Source organism: Palaemon carinicauda, chromosome 39, assembly GCF_036898095.1.
Source record: "Palaemon carinicauda isolate YSFRI2023 chromosome 39, ASM3689809v2, whole genome shotgun sequence".
Taxonomy (NCBI): domain Eukaryota; kingdom Metazoa; phylum Arthropoda; class Malacostraca; order Decapoda; family Palaemonidae; genus Palaemon; species Palaemon carinicauda.
The window spans coordinates 52,541,797-52,550,980 of NC_090763.1; the positions used below are offsets into that span (position 1 = coordinate 52,541,797).

General features: G+C 36.4%; 1 long non-coding RNA gene across 1 annotated transcript in view; it reads left to right on the forward strand.

Moving 5' to 3' along the window:
* LOC137630873 (uncharacterized) overlaps positions 1–8,739 on the forward strand; it is a 14,592-nt gene extending 5,853 nt beyond the window's left edge. The window contains exons 2-3 of the long non-coding RNA XR_011041787.1: positions 3,446–3,530; positions 8,548–8,739. This is a non-coding gene — a long non-coding RNA (uncharacterized lncRNA). The remainder of the gene's footprint in view (positions 1–3,445; positions 3,531–8,547) is intronic.
* The last annotated feature ends 445 nt before the right edge of the window (positions 8,740–9,184 follow it).

The following is a 9,184-nucleotide window of genomic DNA, read 5'->3' on the forward strand; positions in this document are numbered from 1 at the left end:
GTCGTGTTTGGACAGAAATAGACAGTCAGGTGGTTTTGGTAAAACAATGAACCTGTGACATTTACAAATAAAGTAAGTTATGAAAAAAAGCTTGAGGTTTGGGAGAAGGAAGTGGACAGGTGGATTGCTGAAGTTATTTTAGGTTATTCTGTACAATAGGTCCGCCAGCAAGTTATTAAATTTAAGTACTTTCACTACAAGGAGGGATGTCCAAGGTTTCGTTTGATATATAAATCTAAGTGGCGCTAGGTCTGGTAGTGGTTTAAAAATCGAAATTAAATTTGACCCACCTGAAAAAAACTACAAAGTCCCTCGACTTCATAACTCTCAAATTCCTGTTCAGACTGAGCTCTCGTTTGTTTTTACGTTAAAAACATAGATTATGTTATTACATCATCGACTGTATTCTACGTATTCTACCTAAACGTCATAGTTTTAACCAATGATGATAATCCACATTTTACTTAGGACTAGCATTTTAACAAAACTAGAATCACGTAACTTGAATACTCAATCAGGTGACAGTTTTACTAGGAAACTGAACACTTTTCCACACTTCTCACACAATTTCCACTGCTAATTTTTTAGTTTTGGGAGACATGGAGGCATTTGAACCTTCAAATTTTGGTGCGGTATCTCCTTTATCATCTACTTAGAAATCAATTTCTGTTGATTTTCTCCTAAGTTCTTGTCTCAATTGTTACTTAGATTATAAAGATTTTGTTTTGCCTTATTATGGTAATATCGAAAGAGTAAAATAAAGTATGGCCAAGATTACGGTGTTGTTATAAGTGGAAGTGACACTATTTGCCCAACCCGTGGTTCTAAGTACTGACTTGATATTAACAAAACAGCATTTGGTGTCACAGAAGGCATGTTGTATTGAAAAACAAGAAGAGAGTTAAAAAAATGTGTAGTTTTTACATATCAATTTTTAAGGGAACTAGTTTTGAAAAGTCTCATATAGATATAGAATCTAATTTGTTCAGCATCTCCTCCTATGCCTATTGATGCAAAGGGCCTCTGTTAGATTTCACCAGTCGTTTCTTGCATATAATTATATTGGTGTTAATTTTTTTTTATAAATTTGTTGAAAATTAATTAAGAATTTCTCACAAAACTATGATTGGTGCTCATTCATTTGTGAGGTTATTGTGCATCGGGTATAGAGTTGGAAAGGTGCAGCTCACCTTTACCCTCCAACCTAAGTAAGTACACAAAGGGTTTTAGGCTGTCTTATATTTAATATGGTTTGTAAGGGTGGGTTGCAGCGGGGCTTCTCCCGCTAGGTAAGGATACGGCTACTAGGTTAGGTTAGGTTAAGTAGTTTGTTTAGGTTAGCTGGTGGCCTTGTTTATTGCTAATTCTACATGTGCCATTATTTGTATATTAAGACGGATTCTTTAATTCATTCCCCACAGAAAAACCCCAGTTTCCTACTGGGGTCCCCCAAGATTGTAAAGGTAAAAAAATTGGGTAAATATACAGTTCCTACCCCCAAAATAGGTCAGGTGTAGATGCACTAAGTAATTCATCAGAAAAAAAAATATCAAAATTATTAGTGGAGCAGCTATTTTATAGAATTATCATATTTTAGTTCAATGAAAATAGGGTAAAGTTGGTATCACTCCTCTAATGGCAGAACAACATTAACAAAATATGCCTACTTGTTTCAATTGTAATTGATTTTTTTTAATTAATATAGTATTTACATGTTAAAAGTACACTGTGTCTGTCAACTCTGATCTGACATGTGAATATTGTCCCGATAAATCACGTTATGATGAACCCTTTCCCTTGTCGCCTCAGACTTTTATCTTCCCTTGCGTGGCATATAGCGATGCTGTATCGTTTTAGCCACTAGCAAGATTGGTTTGCTTATTAATTTACACCCTTTAGTAGTAGTGGTGTTCTATTTGTTATAAACGAATCTACATGGTTTGGTGTAGTTTTTACTCAATAATTCTCATGTTTAACCTTAAACTAGCTAAAAATGTTAGTCATTTATTTTAACTTTACTGCTTAATATTCCTTTCTGTATTCATACAATGACATTAATCTTTTCAACTGTTGATCAATATCAATGTTTCACTATTCAGTTCTCTTGTAATAACATAAGTTCTTTCTCACTCTTCATTTTAGTAGGTAAAATTTCCATATTCTCCAGAACAGTACTGTAATCCTGAGCTTGTATTACGTGCCAGGCAAACCCCGCCCCCCTTTCGAGAACTGAAAACTGTGAAGCAGATGGAGAAATCTACTGTATATTTCTTTCAAGATTGAGCAATATAAACAATGATTTTTAGCCCCTAATCTTCCTCCCTTTGGTTTAACTCGGCATGCAAGATTTGAAGTTCAAGAGTCGTGGGTGATTAGCCTGTCTTAGGAATCGCTATACCACCGAGATTGAAGGTTTTCATCATCCAAAGAAAAATCGCTCATCGTTAGTCATCCAAAATAGGATTGTATATAAAGTCTCTTGACGAGGGTCTTTTTGTCTCAATGTTCTGCTTTCTGTCCTGATCGCTTTCTTATGAAAATTACTTCTTTCTTCAAGTATCCATTTTCGGTCAAATCATCTCCGAGCAATTTATATTTTCTTCGCACTGCAATTACTCCCTTGGTTGAGCTAAGTTCACTCTATTATTATTATTATTATTATTATTATTATTATTATTATTATTATTATTATTATTATTATTATTATTATTATTTTATAATGGTTATTGTTATTATCATCATTGTTGTTGTTGTTATTTGCTAAGCTACAGCCCTAGTTAGGAAAGCAGGATGCTATAAGCCCGAGGTCTCCCAGTAAGGAAAATAATTCAGTGAGAAAAGGAAATAAGGAAGTAGATGGTGTGCTTGGGTGTACCCTCAAGCAAGAGAACTCTTAACCCAAGACTGGAAGACCATGGTACAGTGGCTTTGACATTACCCAAGACGAGAAAACAACGGGTTTGATTTTCGAGTGACCTTATCCTTAGCCTTGGGTCTTCAAATATTGTCTTAAGTTAATAGGGCCATGCAGATCACATTACAGGGCTCCCAATAAAGAAAAAGTTCAGTGAGAAAAGGAAATAAGGAAGTAGATGGTGTGCCTGGGTGTACCCCTAAGCAAGAGAACTCTTGGGTTGGAAGACCATGGTACAGAGGCTATGACATTACCCAAGACGAGAAAACAACGGGTTTGATTTTCGAGTGTCCTTATCCTTAGCTTTGGGTCTTCAAAGATTAAGTTAATAGGGCCAGATCATGTTACAGGTTCCCCTTAGAAATGTTTTCTGGTTCAGCGAGTAAAATTAGGCAGAGATTGGTTTGTAATGCAAAGATCCCATGCACGAGTTGTGTACTTGCATCACTGCTATCATCAGAGCATGATCATGTTTTAATGTTGTGTGGCTTCCACGCGAGAGAAATTTTGACGTTTTCTTCTCATTTACAGGTCGTGTGAAATGTGGAGATTTGGGCCAACCATAGCCAAAGGTCACAGGGTCAGCTTAAAGTTGTTTCAAGCTAATAATTGCATTGTGAGTATAAAATTTAGAGCTTTATAGATAGGAAAAGTCTCTCTCTCTCTCTCTCTCTCTCTCTCTCTCTCTCTCTCTCTCTCTCTCTCTCTCTCATATGATGTCCACAAGATGTAATCCTTAACACTGTCAGTATATTTAATTAGTTAGTGATTATTGATCTGTACATGTAAAGACATTAATCTCATAGATACTTTTGATGAATATTAGAAAAATCCTCTAAAGAAATTATCGACTTTGTAATGTTTAAATTTGGTCTGATGAAATTATGAAGATTGGCGTATTAGGTAAATTATATTTTAGTTTGAAATAACAAATGTTTTTAGGACAACCCAGATAAAGTTGATAATTCAATCCGTGGTTAAATTATCCTTTATCACTACTTGCTTGTTTACTTGTTTTGGGTTTAAATCCAACCCTCCACTGAAGTCGAGTGAACTACTTCTCGGGCGGGTCCATATTAATCATCTAACGAAACATTTTCATTATAACTTATACAATTCTTTGATTGTAGCATCTTCCAAATCATATGATCTTGTGAAAAGTAATGTCTTTAGTTTCTTCTTAAATTCAATTGCTCCCTTTAGGTACTTCATTTCAGTTGGCAGTTTATAATAATATAATGTCTAGGCGCACAGTAGCTGAAAGCCCTTTCACCAAATTTACTATGTGTCCCTTTCTTAGTTTATATTTTTGCTAATCTTAAGGACTTTCATATATGGAGAACGTTAAGTACCATGAGCTTTTTGAAAGTTCCAGCTCTATTTACTTTAGCTGTTTGTGCTCTTTAAGTTCTTTACTTCATCTACGTTTAGACTTCCAAGCCCTTATCTACTAATAGCTGACACCTACTGTGTAAAAATCATTATCTTTTATATGCAAGCCCTGAGGATTTCGAAAAACTCCAGTCGTATTGGTCCACCAACCTTACTCTTTATTTAATCACATTTGAAATTATTTTGTGGTTTCCTGAAGTTATCAACCTTCATATGATCATATGGATTGCATATTCTATGCAGGTGTATTTTACGAACATTAAAATTAATAGTTTAAGATCTCTGTTTTGTATAAATGGCACTTTATCGAGGACCTTTTTTTGGTAATTCCCCTAAGGCGTCTATGCTTTTTAGTGGTCATTATATGTGGTGATATATTGTGATTGTGTAAGATATTAGTCTCGTATTCATAACTGGAAACAATTATGCACTTATGTGAATTTGCAGTATGGTTTAGATGTTCAGGACCATCCACTGCCATGAAGGTTTTTCAGGATTTTCATCACCATTTTGTTACCATATGTCTCTGAAGTGGATGCCTTGGATCATTCATCTGTTTTAGACTTTCATTTTTGGTAATAGCATCTCGTCAAACTTGGTGGTGCAATGCTGGCCAGTCTATAAGGAGATGGTAAGGGTGATGCCTTTAATGTGCCAGTGATTATTCGACCGGCTCTATTAAGCTCAGGATATACTTTCTTTGTGGCATGATCTTTCCCACACTGATGGACAATATTCTGCAGTAGAATAGGAAACTGCTAAAGCTGTTTGTTTAAGGGTATTTGGATCTACTGCTCAGCTGGTGCTGGCTCATTTGCTAAGAAAGTTTTATCTTGTTGGTGGTGTTTTTTTTTTTTTTTTTTTTTTTTTTTTTTTTTAGCTAAGAGTTCTGTCAAGATTAACACACACACACTGGATATTGGCGAGTGTTTAATATTTAATTTTCTCATATGATCTTTAGTTTCCTGTTAGCTTCGTGATTGTTAAGGTGGAATGCACACACCTGTGTTTTGCTGGGGTATGCATTGAGGTGCCATTTTTTATAGTATACTGAAAGAGATGATAAAGCTCTTGATAGTCCCTCCTTTATTTCATCAAAGGATCGGGACTGTGTGGCAATGCATAAGTCATCTTCATATATGAATCTGTAAGAAACTCTGTTGAACAAAATGGGACCCAGTACAGAGCTCTACAAGAGACCATTCTTTTGGGTCCTCCACCTGCTTTTCTTGCTGTCCATTTCTACGAAGAACCATTGATTTACAAGGCTGGACTCTGATTCATACCATGTTAGCATCTTCGACTTTTTAGGTCAATTTTAGGAGTACCTGGTGGTTGACCAATTCGTATGCAGTTGTAAGGTCTACAAATGCTGCCCCAGTGATGTTTTTCTTCTCAAATTCACCCTCGATGTACTGAGTTCAGTTCAGAACATGACTGCAGCTTGATTGCCCTGGTCAGAAGCCTGCTTGGTCGGGTGATAATTTTCCTTCGACATATGGAGATAGTTTTTGCCATTATCATGTGTTCATATAATTCATATGTGATGCATATGTGATATTGGTCTGTAGCTTTTGGGAGACAAAGGATCTTTACCTGATTTAACAGTACTGCTACTTTGGCTTTTCCCCATATCTTTGGTGTTTGATAGGTCGTTGATAGGTGCTTTCTCAGTTTTAAGAAATTTCATGCTATATTCAGTTCTTGCAAGGTGAATGGTAGGAAAACCTGGTTACTCTCAGAAATAACTCATTCCATATACATGTTTATTTTCTTTATGTATATACCCTCTCTGGGTTATTTTCCTTAACAATGAGTAGGAGTTGGTGAGCCACTTCATTGGGGGTGACTGTGGCTATTTTTGGCTGGCTTTGATCTTCACAGTTGAGTTTTTTATGGTGGCCAAACTTTCTTTTGGTGATGCGAGTGAATTTGATGTTGGTTATGGTTTCTTGCCAGCATTGGCATCTTTTGTTGCCAGTTAAGTTTTAGTAGAGTTTCTCCAAGCTCAGTTGTATTGTTGGCAAATGGATCTTTTTCATAAACCTCTTGTGTATCGTTGGTACAGTTCTTTTCTTTGATCATTGATGCCAGGGTTGTGGGTATTTCTGCAGCCTTTAGGGATGTTGTTCTTTGCAGCCTTCCACACTAATGACTGAAATAATCTCTTACTGCTGAGGGTTAGGAGAGATGTTTGATATCTCTGCTTCTATATTGCTTGAGTAGTCTAACCATTTTGCTTTGCGGTAGTTAAAACTGGAAATTTTGTGATGGTCTCTAGGTCTAATGACAGGCTTTATAATGATGGCCATTGTTAAGGTTAAGGAATTGGATTAGATATGATCTATGCAAAGTTTTGGTGTTCTTGGAAGAGAGAAAATCCAGGTCTGTGCTGTACCCTCTTCTCCAACATGCACTTTGCAAGGATACATCGTTCTTTGCGTATTACAAGATGGTGAGGTCATGTGTTATGGCCACTTCTCCACCGCCTCTCCATTATAGTCATTTTGGTCATAACCCCAGATGTTATTGTGGCTGTAGAAATCCCCAACAATTAGGACACTTTTATTGGCAGGATGGTTCATTTAAGGCCATGCAAAGGGTGTAGCTTGTGTTTTATAAATTGACGTGTTTGTGAGTTCAGAGTCTCTCTGAAGGATCTCAATTCGCCAGCAGAGATATTTCTGCCATTTTGGATAATAGACTTGTCCTGAGCAAATATTGCCTTTCCATAGGTTGGACTCAGTGTATGTTTGGGATTCTTGGTAGGATGGAGTTTGTGTGTTTCTTGGATGCATAGTATGGCGGCATTTAGGTTGTACAGTAGTTCTGGTTTTGTTGCCAATAAGCCTTCTGCATTGAAACAGGTTACTCTTAAATTTTCCCATCTCTTTGCTTACTGGCCAAGGGTTTATCCTTTTACTACCCTTGAGGCTTGGATGTAGTTCACATGCACGAGTGTAGCGTGTGTTGTAGCAATTGGTTCAAACAAGGACAACATGGGAATGTTTGCTACTTGTCCCCATAATATTTACCTAAGCTAACTGAACTAGTTAATGCCACTGAACCACTTTTCAATTTACTTTTCATTAAATGTCTTTCTTGCCTTCAAAAAAGATCTTAACACTTTGATATAACTATACTTTGGGAAGATATTAACACTATGAATTGAAACTTATAACATGCATCATAATACAAGTACTATAGTTTCCCATACGACAAAATGGTTTCCACTCTTGTAAAAATTCTTAATCCACTGGCAAATAAGACCATATAATTTACTCAAGAATATCACTATTGTTTTTCACTACTGCAATAGTATAGTACTTTACAGAACAACATTAAATTACCAAGTACAGTACACCTTATTCAGGTTGTCACCTGTGTTTTCTACTCTTCATTGTACAGGTGTAATCCGAATTTACTCTTCAATATATGGCCCTCTTTACACCTTGATATTTAACAAAATTTTCTCTTTCATTTAAGTCCACCTTTCTCTTAATACTCTTGGCTTTGCTTTTGATAATTGACAAGGGATTAATAACAGAACTATTACAGCGATTAGACACTTCCATTTTATTAATTCTATCTTACACTGCGACAAGTTTTTATCTAGCTGTCTTCAGCTCCTCAAATATTAGGACACTATCAGGTCTAGTCTAAAAAACAACAGGGTAATGGAATGGAAGTCATATAGGCTACCATCCTCCACTGTTAACTAATTCTGTAAAGTAAGACAGAATTGAGTACAGACAAATGAGAGGCAAAGTAACATATGATTAAAGTAATAGAATATAGTACTGCTACATTATCCTTCCTCGTGACCCTTACCCCCCCCCCCCCTGTTACCTCCACAGTTTCATATCTACAAATTCCATCTCTGCCTCTTGTTTCTTTGTTGAAGATATGTTCTCTAAACCATATAGCATAGCTGGTCTTACCACCTTACAGGCTTCCCTTATACTTGTTATCCTTATGTCTTATAGCGCACCTGGTAATCTTCTCCAGCCATTCTACCCAGCTTGAATTCTCCTCCTCATCTTCCCATGGCACCCAACATCACTTATAGTTGATCATAAATATTAGAATTCATCCCCCTTTTTCAGTTGTACTACATTCCTAGTATCTCAATCATCTACACATAGTGTACTATCTTTCTTCGACTGATTTTCATACCACTCTTCTCTAATAGATTCCTCCAAATTTCCTGATTTGCTTCAACCTCATTATTCTTTCCATAGATCTGCAAATAACATAGACCACGGACGCTCCTGCCTGATGCCATCGGTCAGTCTGTCCATGATAACTGCCAGGATCCAGAGAACTCTGGATCCTAAGATGATAACTAACAGGAAAGAGCTGAAACCTGATCCCTGGTGCAATCCCATCTTAACCTCAGCCCATTCCGTTGTGCCTACAGCACACTTCATTGCTAAGGTGATATTATTATTATTATTGTTGTTGTTGTTGTTGTTGTTGTTGATAGCTAAGCTACAACCCTAGTTGGAAAAGCATAGTGCATATTATAGCCTAAAACTTCATATAACTATCATCCCCTTGAATCACACATGTGGTTCGTTCATGGAATATTTGGAAGATTTATTATAATCACTATCTGCTCCAGGGATTTGATTATTTCTAAATCTCCTAATGTTTACACATGTCTCCTTCAGAATATGCGTATATTCCTCTTCTCCACATTTGATATTATTCCTTTTCCTTCGCCCTATTATCCCGCCTCATTTGTCTGTTCTTCCTCTTTCAAAAATTCTCGTATACCCTCTTCCAACAACCCCATCCTTCTCAGTATTATATCTTTTTTTTCTGTTTTTTACACATTCATTTTTTTTCACACATTCATATTTGGATTATTAATTC